Source organism: Lutra lutra, chromosome 3 (genome assembly GCF_902655055.1).
Source record: "Lutra lutra chromosome 3, mLutLut1.2, whole genome shotgun sequence".
Taxonomy (NCBI): Eukaryota; Metazoa; Chordata; class Mammalia; order Carnivora; family Mustelidae; genus Lutra; species Lutra lutra.
In genome coordinates, this window is record NC_062280.1 from 90,933,503 (window position 1) to 90,949,077 (window position 15,575).

Consider the following 15,575-nt stretch of genomic DNA (forward strand, 5'->3'; position numbering starts at 1 on the left):
TTCTGGCTGTGTTCATCTTCTAACTGTCCATTTAAAACATTCTGATGATTCTCTAGATCAGATTCCATAGTGGGAAGAATAGAGATTATAGAATCTGACTTTGAACTTTAACCCTGCATCTGGCATTCATTATAGACATGATATTAGGCAGGCTGCATAAAACTGCTTGAGCCTCAGTTTTCTTATCTTTCAAATATCAGTGCCCATTTTAACAATGTCTTCCTTATAGCATGTTGCAAAACTAAACAGGAGAAAGTGCTACTGTGCCGCATACCCATATCTTCTCCAGAGACTTAACTGATTCTGTGGGACACTTGGAGTCCATGGATAGAATTGAAGGGGTCCATGGATGTTTTGGGGGAAAATATTACCTTTATTTTCTTTAATGTCTCATTGAAAGTTAATACTACTTATTAGCAGCAACTGTGTGTCTCTAATTGAAGTAATAGACATTCACATCATGTTAAACTTGTTCTGATATTTCAAAATATCATATATATTCAGGCTTTGGAGACCACTATTACTTCAATAATGGGAGTCATTAGATCTACTGTTCAAGCTGTTATCAAATATCATAATAAAAAATAATGTATATTACTTCATCCAAAAGTAGTGTTTTTTTGGATGAATATGGTAACAGCATTTTAATATAGAGTGTTTTATTCCTTTGCCTATGTATATTTATTTTATTTGCTTTTTTCTTACTGTTTTTACACTTTTTAAGACTTTCTGATAACTGGCACACAGGTTTTATCAGACAGCTAAGAACTTATACATCATAAACTTTTCTCATTTTGTTTCTTCTGCTTAGATTGTATTTCTCTTCTTTTTCTCAAAATATCCTGTGTATTCTTTCAGACCTATGAGCTCAAATATTTTTTCTTTAAGGGAATAGTCTTTCAAATATTCTTTTTCTCTATTTCTCCTCTCTATTTCTAGAATATATTCTCCATGAAAATATGTGTCCACATTTTTAATTTTACTGTTTTATATTTCCATCTATGTGTTTTCTATATTCCTTATCTTTCTGATGAAATAATAAGCAGCTTGAAGTAAAAAATGTAGTTATAGGTTATACTCCTATGTTTTATATAATATTCAGCCCAGTTATAGAAAAATAATATAAAATCAAAAGTGTTATATTTTTGTAGAGAATATTGTTATTTTATTCTTTTATTTCAAATGTTGTTTTGTAATTATTTCTCCTGGCTTTTAAAATTTGAGTCCGAGATGCATACATTTAGCAGACATTTATTCGACTCTTTTCCAAGAATCTGGTACAAAGTAATTGGCATGAGAGACTGAAAAAAAAAAAATAACAATTTGTCACAGTGATAATAGTCATTTTATTTATGTACATGTTTGGATTAGAGAAACAGTAGATCAAAATATAATCATATTTTACATGAGAATTGGCTCCATAACTGGTTTTTGGATACAGATGACAAAATTATTGACTTATTTTAGTGCTTTTGTGTTCTATGTAATCAGTAACAACTCATGTTCAATGTTAAAATAATTCAACCTTTGAATATGTGACCAGATTCGAAGATAATCTTCCTAATGTTGTTGGCTCCTTCCACTCTAAGCTCATAAAGAAACTCTAACAGTACTGCATCAGTTCTCACTGTTAAATTTGCTATATTTCACACCTACTTTGTTTATAATTTAAGAGGGAAGTAAAGGTATATTTTACCTTTTAGAGTTAATTTGGTGCTTTCTTGCACAGAGACTTTAACCTGCTGGTAATTTATCCCTTCTGAAACACATAGTACACCAAATATCATTGTCAGCATTTATATTATTACAGATAATACAGGTTTTGTTAGCTATTGAAGATTATTTTTTATTTAAACCAATTTTTATATATAAAAAGAATTTATTCTGTATTTTATTCACTTCCTTTCTTTTTTTGAAAACCTATAGTAGATTCAGAGTTCAATAAAAAAAATGAATTAACCATTAACTATTGGACTTCGAAAATAAAACTTTTTTTTCATCCTTCTGTTGCTACTTTTTTCCTATCATTTTTAAGTTGAGTCCCCACTTCTAAAATGTGTCCTTTCTACTGAATGCAATACCTGTGCTTATTCTTCTTGGCATTTTAAAAGTAAAGAATAATGTTACTCTTTATGCTTCAAATTAGAATCAGGACTCCCCCACGTTTTTTGCTCTTGAATCTTCTATAGTTCTTTCATATTTTCTTATTTCTCTCAACTCCTTTCTTCCTAAATTCTTTACAATCTGGCTTTTGCTGAATTGCTGAACTGATTCTGTTTTCTCTAAGTTCACTACTAATATCTTGTTAGTTAAATATAGAGATTTCCATAAGTACTATTTTATGATCTTCAGTTTTTATTTAATATAGCTGTACTCATTTTCTTGAATATTTCAATACTTTATCAGTTCTTTACATGTTTCTGCCTCAATATGTAATGCATTAATCACTTTTCTCCTGAAGTATTAATTTCTTTGTACTATGAACATCCAAAATATTGCTGCTGATTGTATTATCTCTAGTTTCTTTTCTGTTTAGTAGACAACTTACTTGCAAACATGCAGCATATTTCTAGTTACATAGGGAAGAATATTATAGCATTCCTTCTTATTTTCTCTTAGCCCGAATTAGGTTAGATATCCCCACCAATGTTTGTGTGGATCTTATTCTCTTCTATTTCCACTTTTAGATTTTAAAAATTATATTTAATACAGGGACCAGTTGAAAGGAGATTGCTCAGGTAAAAGATAATTGGTGACCTCCACTGAGAAAGAAAAGAACAGATTGAAGATATATTTTAGAGATGAGATTGTCAAATATTGAACAAAAATAAGGAAAAATAATTTTTGTAATACATATTACCTTGAATATAGTTGATTTTTTTGGTATGCTGTTTTCTTTCCTCCACCAAATTACAAGCTCTTCAGGGTAAGATCAGTTTTTTATATGTGCTATTTGTTTCCCTTAAATGTCTAGGAACAAAGGAGTGTTCAATAAATATGTCTTTTCTTGTCCACTTTTTATTAACTAAACCACAAAATATTTTGTGGAAATTATATTAGATGCCAAAAGAAAATATTGTGGATATTTTAGAAAAATTATTTTTCAATTCAATTTACATCATTTTTAGGAGATTATTGATATAATCCATAATTTCATAAAAACAAAACTATATAAATATAGTGTTCTATTGGTAAACTGTGCCCATTACATACTCTAAACCGTAATTCTCATGTAGCTGTACATGTGTTCTCTTGGAGATCTTCCTTTATCATCTCAAATCAAATTACTGTGGCATTTATATTTCTAGCTATGCTCTCTTTGCTACTATCGAATTCTCTTTAACTGGGTAGCATTGAATCACCTCAAAATTAGTTGGCTGAAATATACTCTTTCTCTTCTCTCAATAATCCATAGTCCTGGCAGCATCCCTAGTTTTCTTCTGGCCTTCAGGGCCCACAATCTGAACTTATCTTTGACTTCCCCAGTTCTTTGCTGCCCTCTCTCTCCATATCTTAATTGTGTTCTCCACAAAGTCTTTTGGACTTAGTCCTCCTTCTCCAGTGAGTAACATCTGTACCACAGTTCCAGCCAGGAGCTACAGATGTTGTGATGATGATGGCAGTCCTTCTTCTGGAATCTTTGTTTTCATCCTCTTGTTTCTTTAGTTTGTAAGAAGAATATATTGAAACTTGAAAGGATATAGTTTTTCTTTTGTTTGTTTGTTTATTTTTAAAGAGAGAGGGAAATCAAAATCTGGAAGATGAGAATTAATGGAAAGAGGGCCAAGTAGAGTAAAGAGGAAAAAGTAAAAGAAAAGAGAACAAAGTAATGATAGGTGAACTATGTCAGGGAATAATGGTAAATAAATGTGAAAAGATCAGGGAAAGGAAGCTGGGGGGTGGTATAATTTGGCAATCCACTTCTTTATGTTAGTAAAATGATACTTTTACGTATCAGTGTCTAGTTATGATTTTAAAATAGAATAAATGAATTATTTATGGAAAGAACATCAAATTCTTCAATCTGCTATTTAGGGCCCTATTCATTTTTTCTTATTTTATTTCTTATTTCTCATTTTATATTTTTTTAAATTTTTATCTTTTAAAAATTTTTTCTTATTTTATCTCTCCAAACTAATCTTTCATTGTCATCCACTGTGGATTTCCATCTGAGGCACATTATTACTTTTTTCCTCTTTAGTAATGGTAGTAAATAAATAGTGGCCAAAATGTATAAATGTATAAAGTACTTTCACATACATCCCTTTATTGTACCATCTCCTTCATTATCATCTGTGACCTTTCAGGATGACAATATCTTCTACATTCTGGAAATCCTATACTCTGAAACCTTCTCCTCTATGGATTTTTCTTCAAGTTAATTATTATAATATTACTAACAACTACCATTTATCAAGCATCTACAATGCGATGGACAATTCATTTATAACTTACAGGAAACCAACAGATATTATTAATACTCTGACTTTATACCTTTGGAAACTGAGATCCAGACAGGCTATTTCATTTACCCAGGGCCTGTGGCAGAGATGTTAGAGCAAAGCTTTTGAACTTCATTCCACCAGACGCCAAAGCAAGAGCTTTTATAAGCTACTACAAAGATCCAGGCCATCTCTCTATACATGTGCCCTCAAACTCTTGTAATGCCTTTGAATAGTGTATGTCTATGAGTTTATTTCTGTCACCACTTAGACTTAAACTTTCTTAAAAGCTGAGACTGTATCAGTTATTTTATAACTCTTTTGAAATATATAAAAATAATTTTGTAGCAAATGCTTGTTCAATGTAACAGCTTCCTCTATTACCTAAAATAGTAACAAGTTTTTAATAGTTTTTCAATCTGTGCTATATGTACAGTTAATCTATTGTTTCTAACCACTATGTAGTATCATATGGCACGTACCCACCTGTTTTTGTAAGTATATATATACTCATAAAATATGTATATGTAGTATATGTAGTATACTATACTACTATACTATAGTATACTATACTATATACTATACTACTACTATATGTAGTATATGTAGTATGCTACAATGTAAGTATGATCAAATCACCCCAAATCTCTGCACAAGTAATGCTGCTATAGATATACATTTGCCTATTTGTACAAATCTGCATGAAAATTATTTGGGACCAAAAATACTGACTCATAGTGTACCCTTATACTTCCCGTGAGAAAGTAGAACCAGTTTCTTTTCAGAATGGTTAAACAGTCTCCACCTTCACCAACAGTACACTTCCAAAGTCCCTACATTCTTGCCAGCTCTTAAAATAATTAAACTTTCTAGTTTTATTATCCAATATATTAAAGTAAAGTGATATTTCATTGCTTTAGTTGTATTTTTCTAATAATGGATTTAAGCATTTCTCTATACTCTTGTTAACCTTTTGCATCTCTTCTTTTCCTTTGGCCATTTTCCTATTAAGATCACTGCATTTTTCTTACTGATTTGTAGGAATTAGTTGCATGTACTAAACTTCAGACATATCAATTATCTTCTGCATTCTTTTACTCCTCTATTAGTTTCATTCACATTGATCAATGTTTACTGAGCAATTCCTCTTTATCTTTCTGCTTCCTCACTCACTCCTTTTTTTACTTCATTCTTTTTCTCATTTTTATCTTCCCATAATCATTTTTATCTCCTCTCTATTCGATGTATCCTGGGCTATTTGTTCATTGATTCTTATAATTAATCATTCATTCACTTATGTAATTTCTGGTTTGTTTATTTATTTATTTATTTATTTATTTATTTATTTATTTATTTATGTTCAGTTAGTCAGCACATAATACATCAGTAGTTTTTGATGTAGTGTTCAAGGATTTATTAGTTGCATATAACATCGAGTGTCATCATCACATGTGCCCTCTTTAGTACCCATCATCTGGTTACCCCATCCTCCCACTCTCAATTTGGTAACCCTCAATTTGGTTCCAACATTCCAGAGTTTCTCATGGTTTGTTGCCCTTTCTGATTTCTTCCCATTCAGTTTTCCCTCCCTTCCTCTGTGGTCCTCTGCACTATTGCTTATGTTCCACATATGAGTGAAACCATTTGGTAATTGTCTTTCTCTGCTTGATTTATTTCATTGTGTATATGGACCACATCTTTATCCATTCATCTGTTGAAGCCATCTCTGCTCCTTCCACGGTTTGGCAATTGTGGACATTACTGTTACGAATATTGGGATGCATATAGACCTTCTTTTCACTACATCTATATCTTTGGGTATTTATTAAATACAACCTAGCAAAAAAGCACTGAGCAGTATCTTAGAAATGCAAAGGTTTTGCTCAGTCTCTTAACCCTCAATGAAATCACTCTCTCTCTTTCAAATATGCACACACCCCGAATGCAGATTCCTACCACTTATTAATGGAAAAAAATAGATAACGTTTTAAGAAACCTGAAATATAAAGCAGAATGACTGAGGAGTAATATCCAGGAATTTTTCAGATAAGTAATTAAACGGAGAAAAACAATGAAACAAATGAATAAAAAAAATAGCTCTCGATAATATTGATGGACAGACTGTGATATAATCTTATAAATTTATCAGTTTGAATTTCATAGATTCTATATCCTCTGCCATTATGTATATCACACTTCAGTAATATTTCACTATCATTCATTCCCAACATAGCTATAGCTGAAGGAATGGAGAAAAGGAAGCAATGATACATATTGAACCAGAGTAAACAATAGATCATTTACCACTTTCTAAGTTGCTAGTTTATAGAAGAAATATATCTATTGATAGGGACAAAGAAATTCAAATAAATTATTAAATATGAGAACAAAAAAAGAAAATTAAGAACTGAAATTGCAGGAGAGAAAACATTGTAACTATAATATCAATTTCTGTTTGAAGACATTATATGTATGATAAAGAATCAGGAGCTATTCAAATAGAATTGCTAGTTGTAGAGTCATCATAACAATTAACCCAAAAGGACTAGAGAGGAACTCTTTCTTAGACAAGTCATCTACTGCTTTCATATTCTGTCATGTAACAATCATTGTGCAAATCTGTAGTAGATTAAAAGAAAATCAAAGAAAAAAGAATTGCAGATAGCAGACCTTTGAGGGTTTTTAAAAAGCTATTTATGATGTGCTACATTTATAAAAATAAAATTCTTCACTTTAAAAACTGTAATTGTAATCTTTGTTTTATACATATGTCTTCTCATGGTAAAGTGGAAGAACTTCAAGCCTCTTCAATATTGAGTCTTATTTGGTGGCTTGAGCTGTATAATTTAGTTATTTATGAGAGCATTTATGAGACTGAATAAATGACTAAGAGTTAGCATACTGAAAAAAAAGTTAGTAGACTACAAAAATGGAGGACTACTTATTTTGCTAATATCATTCCAAATTGAATTTGCCCCAAAAGATGATAGTATACTTATATCAAAATTGAAACACATGAGAAAATACTTCATTGTGTTTTATCACCAAATATTTTAATACAGATTTTGTTTTACATTTTTATTATTAAAGGGAAAAAAACAATGTAAAGAGTTGGAATTTTGAAATCCAGTCTTCATGATTTCCCAGTAGTTTATGAAATTACATATTAGATTATTCATTACAATTCTTTTATTTTCTCAAAAAAGAAACAATAATTTGGTAAACTAACAGAAATCTTAAAAGTAGAGGCATTTGGAGAAGTTATCAAGACTCAGAGTTCAAATAGATACAATTTGAATATCTATACTTTGATTTTTTATTTTGGTGAACAGGTTTATTATAGTCATGTGTAATCGAGTAAGCATTTATCAACTATATTCTCTACACAAAATGACTATAGTAAATATAAGAACTTGAAAAGCCTTTGGGCAGTTTTAATAAAAGAGTCAATGTAACAGTCACTGTTCAGAGTAAACGAGATATGATTTTGGGGTACTGGGCTGTTCCAGTCAGTGAAACATGCAGCTCTTGATCTTGGGATTGTGACTTCGAGCCTCACGTTTGGAGTAGAGATTACTTAAAAATAAAATCTTAGGGTGCCTGGGTGGCTCAGTTGGTTATGCCACTGCCTTCAGCTCAGCTTATGATCCTGGATTCCCAGGATTGAGTCCCACACCAGGCTCCCTGCTTTTCAGGGAGTCTGCTTATCCCTCTGATTTTCCCCCTCTTGTGCTCTCTCTCTATATATCTATCTCTCTTAAATAAATAAATAAATAGATAATCTTATAAATAAATAAATAATAAAATCTTGAAAAAAACATAGGTTTCTAATCACCTTCCACTTTATGAATGCTTTCAAACATATTGGAGAATAGTGTATTCACAGCTAATATTTTAGTATTTGAAAATCTATCCAATTTATTCATGCTGTTCATGATATAAATCATTTTCTGAAAGCAATGGAACACTAGATAACTTTGAGGCCTCTGTCATCCATTCTTCCATCCCCAGATGTAGCTACTTTTGTGAAATCGGTATTTCTGTTCTGTCATAGTTTGTGTTCTTACACAAGATGTAATTTTTGTGTTCCTAAATTTACAAAGTCGTATATAATATATATCCAGCAGGAGTTAGTTGGATTTTTTTATGACAAATATGATTTTGAGATGCATCCAGAGTATTTATATGGTTCTGTTTATTCCTTTTAAATGCTCTATGACATTCTACTGTATAAAAATATTGTAGTTTTGTTAATCTTCTCCTGTTCATGGTCATTGACATTGCTTCCAGCATTTTGCTACATCAAACTATGTTGTAGTGAAAGCTCTTATGGTGTCTACTTGTGGAAATGTGCACAAGTCAAAGCACAAGTTTAAGTGCACATGCATTCTTCAGTTGCACATGTCATGTCTATCATTGCCAATAGGATATCCAAAGCAGCTGTACAGATAATACACTACCATCACCTGTTATAAGAGGTCCTCAGTCTCCAAATCATTGTTAACACTAGAAAGAATAATAGGGCAAATCCATGTTCCTCCACTTACTAGCTGTGTGTCTCTGGCATATTAATTACATAACTTCTCTGTGCCTCTATTTCTTCCTGTGCAAAATGGGGCTGAAAATATCACCCACTTCATAGGACTTTGTGAGGATTACATAAATGGGGTTCTATAAAATATTTAAGAATAATCCTATATAAGAAGCACTCTTTTTAAATGTTTGCTAATTTAGTAATGTTCAGACTTCTAAGTTGTTGCCCAAGACAATACTTTTGGTCTTGTTGTTTTAATTGGTATAAAATTTTCTTAACACTCAATTTCTGCAATTACCTCATTATTTGTGGATTTTTTTTCTCTCTTCTATACTTGGTTAGAGGGCACAACTTTACCACTCAGTTTTTATAATAGATCTGTTCAGATTTTCTATTTCTTTTCAAGTTAATTTTGGTAACATATTTCTCTAGAAAAAGGCATATTTTACCTATTTTCAAATTTATTATTAAAATGCATGTCACTCTTATTATTTAACATTTTATATCGAATAGGCAAATAATGACAATAGATATTGAAGAATATGAATATCTTTCATAAATACTTTCCTATTTTCATTCCTATTATTCATTTGTACATATATAAGCATGCATATGTATATGTATTTGTTCTTCTGTAGGTTTATCTTTATTTTATTCATCTTTCAAGCAAGTGGCTTTCAATTTTTTTGATAATATTTTTCTCTATTTTATCAATTTCTGTAATTATATTTATTTTATTCTTCCTAAATTATTAGTTATTTTTTTCTGTACCCTTGAATCTATATATTATTTTATTAATTTTTAAAAGATGAATTCTCCATTTTATCCAACTACCACAATACACAGAGAAGAAATTTAAAAAAAAGTTAAAATATCAGTACGCTCTATTTTTTCCCTGTATAGATGAAATAGTTTTCAGAGCTAACGAGCTGAGTGTAGTTATACAGATTAATCGGATTGAAGTAAAAATCATGATTCTTAGGGAACAATGAATTAAAAGTTGTGTTTGTATAGTTCTTTCTTCTCTACAAGTTTCCACACTCATTACCATATTTCCCTTTTTAAAACAGATGAATTGTAATATAATGTATATACCATAAAATTCATTCTTTCAAAGTGCACAATTCTGTGGTTCGGAGTAGTGCAACCATTATGACTCTCTAATTTTAGAACATTTTAATCCCTGCCCAAACAAACTCCATATTTTAAATACATACACTCCCCATCAAGCCCTACTTCATCACTGGTAACCTCTAATTTATTTTCTGTCCCTGTAGAATTGCCTAGTCTGGACATTTCTTAACAATGGAATAATATAGTGTGTGGTCTCTAGTGACTGGTTTCTTTCATGTGGCATGATTTCAGGATTCATTCATGTTTTACCATATATCAGTATTTAATTTATTTTTGTTCCTGAATAATATATTTATTGTATTGATATGCCATCTTGTTCATCCATTCATCTGTTGACAAGCATTTGAATTTTTATTCTTTGATTATATGAATTATGATATGAATATTCATGTGTAAGCTTTTGTGTGGGCATGCATTTTCATTTCTCCTGTGTATACAAATAAAAGTGGAATTTCTGGCTCATATGGTAATTCAGTGTTTAACATTTTGAGGAACTGCCAAAGTGTTTTCCAAAGTGGCTGTGTCATTTTAAATTTCTGCCAGTGGTGCCCGAGGGCTCCAATTTCTACACAATTTTGCCATCAGTAGGTATTGTCCATCTTTTTACTATAGTCATTCTAGGGGCGTATGAAGTGGTATCTTGTGCTTGATTTGTGTTTCCCTGATGAATAATGATGTTAAGCATCTTTTCATATGCTTATTGGTCATTTTTATAGGCTCTTTGATGAAATGACTATTCAGAGTCTTGGCCTAATCTAGGGTAACTAAGTATTCTTCCAATAGTTGTGTTATTTTAGTTCTTATATTTAGGTCTATGATACATTTTGAATTAATTTTTATATATGGTATAAAGTTTCTTTGGAATGTGGAAATCTAGTTCCCCTAGCACATTTTCTTGAAAAGGCCATTCTTCCCCTATTGAACAGTTCTCTAGAGTTTGGGCTTTTGGAGGAGCTCCAAACCCATCTGCCCCCTCTGGGGACTTGGGGACCATTTGTTTTTAAATCTACGATGAAGCTAAGGATGGGGGAATGGATTTGGTACATATTAAAACACCACATAATACTGATATTCATCAGTTTTTCTTGAGTAAACAGTCATTGAATTTTTATTAGACTTTGCTGAATTTCTAGAGTTCAGAAAAAGTGATTTTCAAGATATTGCCAGAGATTTCACTGTTCTTATGAAGGAGAGGATTTTTGGATCCTTGTTTCACCATTCAGTTCAGATTCTCTATTTCATTAATTTTAATTGTTCATGCTTCTTAATCTATACATTTGTTGCCATAATATCTTTCTTTATTTCTCAATTCCTGATTGAGGTCCTGTTGGTCAATAAAAATGCTTAGTGATTATTTTAAGGGCTAAAGCATATGAGGAGCTTAACAGTCTTTATAATTGATTTTTAACTTAATTCCATTGTGCTAAGAACAAGTGTCCACTATTAGGTTGATTATTTGCCATATTTTGAGACTTACTTTGTGGACTAGAACATGGTCATTTTGTTACATATTCTGTATGTGCTTAAGGAGAACATGCCTTCTGTTTTGATGTACAGATTTCTATATATTCTGGTAGACTTAGAATTTTTTTTAAAGATTTTTAAAATTTATTTATTTGACAGAGATCACAAGTAGGCAGAAAGGCAGGCAAAGAGAGAGGGGAAAGCAGGCTCCCCGCTAAGCAGAGAGCCCAATGCAGGTGTCGATTCCAGGACCCCGAGATCATGACCTGAGCTGAAGGCAGGGGCTTAACCTTCTGAGCCACCTAGGTGCCCCTAGACTTAGATTTTTGTTTAGTTTGTTGTTTTAATCATTTTGTTATTATGATTTTGTTGTAGTTAAATATCTCACAATATGATTATGGATTTATCAATTTCTCCATTTAATTCTGTCAGATTTTGCCTTATATATTTTCAGCCTATATTGAAGCCACACACCATTTTAAGAGTTTTATCTCCTTTTATCTGTTGTCTTACCATATGGTAGAGAACTTTCAATTTCTACAAAAACCATTTGCCTTAAAGCCTATTTTGGTTAGTATTAATATTGCTTCATTAACAATATAATTAATAATTCGACTCTTCACGGTTGAAACTTTAAATCATATAGCACTAAAGTATTTTATTTTAAAAGTTAAGACAAGGGGCGCCTGGGTGGCTCAGTCAGTTAAAGCCTTGCCTTCGGTTCGGGTCATGATTCCGGAGTCCTGGGATCGAGCCCCACATCAGGCTCTCTGCTCGGCAGGGAGCCTGCTTCCTCCTCTCTCTCTCTCTCTCTCTCTCTCTCTGCCTGCCTCTCTGCCTACTTGTGATCTCTGTCAAATTAATAAAATCTTTAAAAAAAAAAAAAGTTAAGACAAGACCTGTATAGTTTTAGTGACTTTTCTTTATTTGTAGCAGAGGCAAGAGTAGAATCCAGGCCTTCTGTTGTGGAATTCCCTTCTACTTTCAGATGTAACAAGTCAGTAATTTTTAGTTTAGGAGAGTATACTTTCTCAAATAGAGCATGAAAGTAAGAGCAGTAAATGATCTCCTAAATATTGCTATAGTGGAAATATGAATTCTCCTGAAGGGGGAGGAAAAAACAAAACATGCTAGTGTTTGTCATACTGAATTACCTTGCTCAGCATGTGTGTCATGACCAAACAATTTTTATTTTATTTATGAGTGTTTCTATGAAGCAGGAAATGGTAATTCCTTCTATTGTTAGCTTGAATTTTTATTCTTAAAATTGTTAATCTTATTAGAAAAATATATGGTAGTGCTAAAAAATTGTATCAATGGCAAATAAAGTGAAAGTTTTCTCCCCCACTTCTGAACCCCAGTCACCAGTTCCCACAGCAGAGGTAAAAACATTCCCTCATTAAACCTTCAAGAAGTATTCTATGGTAAACCTTCTTATAGGTCTAGAAAAATATTTTGATTTTTGTTATAAATAGTAGCATAGATTGTGTATTGTTTATGTCTTGCTATTTTCAACTTACAAAATATTTGAAATTTTTCAATATTTGTACATCTGTATCAATTATATTAATTATAATGATAGGAATTATTATATTGCAAATGTTCTATGCAGTTTGTCACTTGTCTTTTTCCCCCTACAATTTTTTAATATATATTAAAATCATTTTTTTCTTTTTTCTTCTATGTTTTGTGTCAAATGGACAAAGGCTTTTTTCATTCTAGAGTTCTAAAAATAATTATTCTACATTTACTTCCAAGACTTTCATACTATCATTTATTACATTAAACTTATTAAGCTATTTAGAAATAATTTTTTAAATTAAGTCAGGAAATTTTCTAACTTAATTTCTTCTCCAGATACCCCAAAACTGTCATGTTTCTTAGCTCTATAGTTTAGTACTGGTTAGTACCGAGATTATTTTTTTTAAAGATTTTATTTATTTGTTTATTTATTTATTTATTTATGTATTGAGAGCATGAGTAAGGGGAAAGGCAGAGTGAGAGGGAGAGAAAGAATCTCAAGCAGACTCTATGCTGAGCACAGAGCTTACTGTGATTCTGGATCCCACAACTCTGAGGTAATGACCTGAGCTGAAATCAAGAGTTGGATATTCAACCAATTGGGCCACCCAGGTGTCACTAAAATACTTCATTCCAAATTATTTATTTTATAGATACTATAATATATCTTAATATCTGTTATTAGACCTTATTTTATATTCCCCTAGAAATTTCTTGGTTAGTCACACTTTTTTCTTTTAAATTAACATGTAATGTATTATTAGCCCCAGGGTTACAGGTCTGTGAATCATTAGGCTTACACACTTCACAGCACTCACCACAGCACATACCTTCCCCAGTGTCCATAACCCAACCACCCTCTCCCTATCCCCCTACCCCTGGTAACCCTCATTTTGTTTTGTGAGATTAAGAGTCTCTTATGGTTTTTCTCCCTCCCAAGAGCGTCTTGTTTCATTTTTTCCTTCCCTACACCCCAAAACCCCATTCTGCCTCTCAAATTCCTCATATCAGGGAGATCATAAGATAATTATCTTTCTCTGATTGACTTATTTTGCTCAGCATAATACCCTCTAGTTCCATCCACATCATTGCAAATGGCAAGATTTCATTTCTTTTGATGGTTGCATAGTATTCCATTGTATATATGGATACCACATCTTCTTTCCACTCATTTGTTGATGGACATCTAGGTTCTTTCCACAGTCTGGCTATTGTGGACATTGCTGCTATAAACATTTGGGTGCATGTGCCCCTTCAGATCACAATATTTGCATCTTTAGGGTAAATACCCAGTAGTTCGATTGCTTGGTCTTAGGATAGCTCTATTTTCAACTTTTTGAGGAACCGCAATGCTGTTTTCCAGAGTGGCTGCGCCAGCTTGCATTCAAACCAACAGTATAGGAGGGTTCCCTTTTCTCTATGTCCTCTCCATCATCTGTTGTTTCCTGAATTGTTAATTTTAGCTATTCTGACTGGTGTGAGGTGTTATCTCATTGTGGTTTTGATTTTTATTTCCCTGATGCCAAGTGAGGTGGCGCACTTTTTCATGTGTCTGTTGGCCATCTGGATGTCTTCTTTGAAGAAATGTCTGTTCATGTCCTCTGCCCATTTCTTGATTGGATTATTTGTTCTTTGGGTGTTGAGTTTGATAAATTCTTTTTTTTTAAGATTTTATTTATTTATTTGACAGATGGAGATCACAGAGAAGCAGGCAGAGAGAGAGGAGGAAGCAGGCTCCCTGCTGAGCAGAGAGCCTGATGCGGGGCTCGATCCCAGGACCCTGGGATCATGATCTGAGCCAAAGGCAGAGGCTTTAACCCACTGAGCCACCCAGGCACCCCAGTTTGATAAATTCTTTATGGATTTTGGATACTAGCCCTTTATCTGATATGTTGTTTGCAAATATTTTCTCCCATTCTGTCAGTTGTCTTTTGGTTTTGTTGACTGTTTCCTTTGCTGTGCAATAACTTTTGATCTTCATGAAGGTAAATGGGATTGACTTCTTAATCTCTCTTTCTTCTGTCTTGTTGTTGGTGTATAGAAATGCAACTGATTTCTGTGCATTGATTTAATATCCTGACATTTTACTGAATTCCTGTACAAGTTCCTGTACAAGTTTTGTTTTTTTCACATAAAGAATCATATCATCTGCAAGGAGTGATATTTCAACTTCTTTGCCAATTTGGATGTCTTTTATTTCTTTTTGTTGTCTGACTGCTGAGGCTAGTACTTACAGTACCATGTTGAATAGCAGTGGTGATAATGGACATCCCTGCCATAATCCTAACCTTAGTGGAAAAGATCTCAGTTTTTCCCCATTGAGAATGATATTCACTGTGGGTTTTTCGTAGATTGCTTTGATGATATTGAGGTATGTACCCTCTATCCCTACACTTTGAAGAGTTTTGATAAAGAAAGGATGCTGTACTTTGTCAAATGCTTTTTCAGAATCTATTGAGATTATCATATGATTCTTGTTC

General features: G+C 32.3%; 1 protein-coding gene across 1 annotated transcript in view; it reads left to right on the forward strand.

Annotated features, from left to right (window-relative positions):
- LRP1B (LDL receptor related protein 1B) overlaps nt 1-15,575 on the forward strand; it is a 1,982,574-nt gene that overhangs the window by 1,283,102 nt on the left and 683,897 nt on the right.